Consider the following 475-nt stretch of genomic DNA (forward strand, 5'->3'; position numbering starts at 1 on the left):
TAGTTGTGGGCTATGAGACCTAGCTATTGTGAGCTACTTCTGAAAAGCCTATGGTGGGCTACTTGAGGTGAGGTCATGGATGACTTCATGGTTTGCTTGATGGTTAAGTCAAGTCTGGTAAGCACCGCCCAACGCACCTGCTTCACCGCTGAGCTGCTTGTTCAGCAGCTTTTGACCGTGTTGACTGAGACGTGGCTTAGTGCTTGCTGATTTGGCCAAGAGTCTGGTTCTCCGCTGAGTAGCTTGGTTGGACCGCTGAGCAGCTTGTTCAGCAAATTGGTCTTGTGCCAACTCGTGTCTGACTGTGTCAAGCATATTTCTGACAATGCTAGGCCTAGTCTAGTGCTAGGCTGAGCGGCTAAGCAAGTCCGCTCAGCTGCCTGGTTGAGCAGTTTGGTCCAGGTCAGGCAGGTGGCCAGGTTAGCTCAGTGAGGCCTGTTCCACGCTCAGCTGCCTGGTTGAGCACCTTGATTTT

General features: G+C 52.2%; 1 long non-coding RNA gene across 1 annotated transcript in view; it reads left to right on the forward strand.

Annotated features, from left to right (window-relative positions):
* Window positions 1-475, forward strand: part of LOC109331043 — a 6,816-nt gene that overhangs the window by 5,554 nt on the left and 787 nt on the right. Inside the window, exon 2 of the long non-coding RNA XR_002105730.1 lies at window positions 243-246. This is a non-coding gene — a long non-coding RNA (uncharacterized LOC109331043). The remainder of the gene's footprint in view (window positions 1-242; window positions 247-475) is intronic.

This window comes from Lupinus angustifolius, chromosome LG17 (assembly GCF_001865875.1).
Source record: "Lupinus angustifolius cultivar Tanjil chromosome LG17, LupAngTanjil_v1.0, whole genome shotgun sequence".
In the NCBI taxonomy this organism is placed as follows: Eukaryota; Viridiplantae; Streptophyta; class Magnoliopsida; order Fabales; family Fabaceae; genus Lupinus; species Lupinus angustifolius.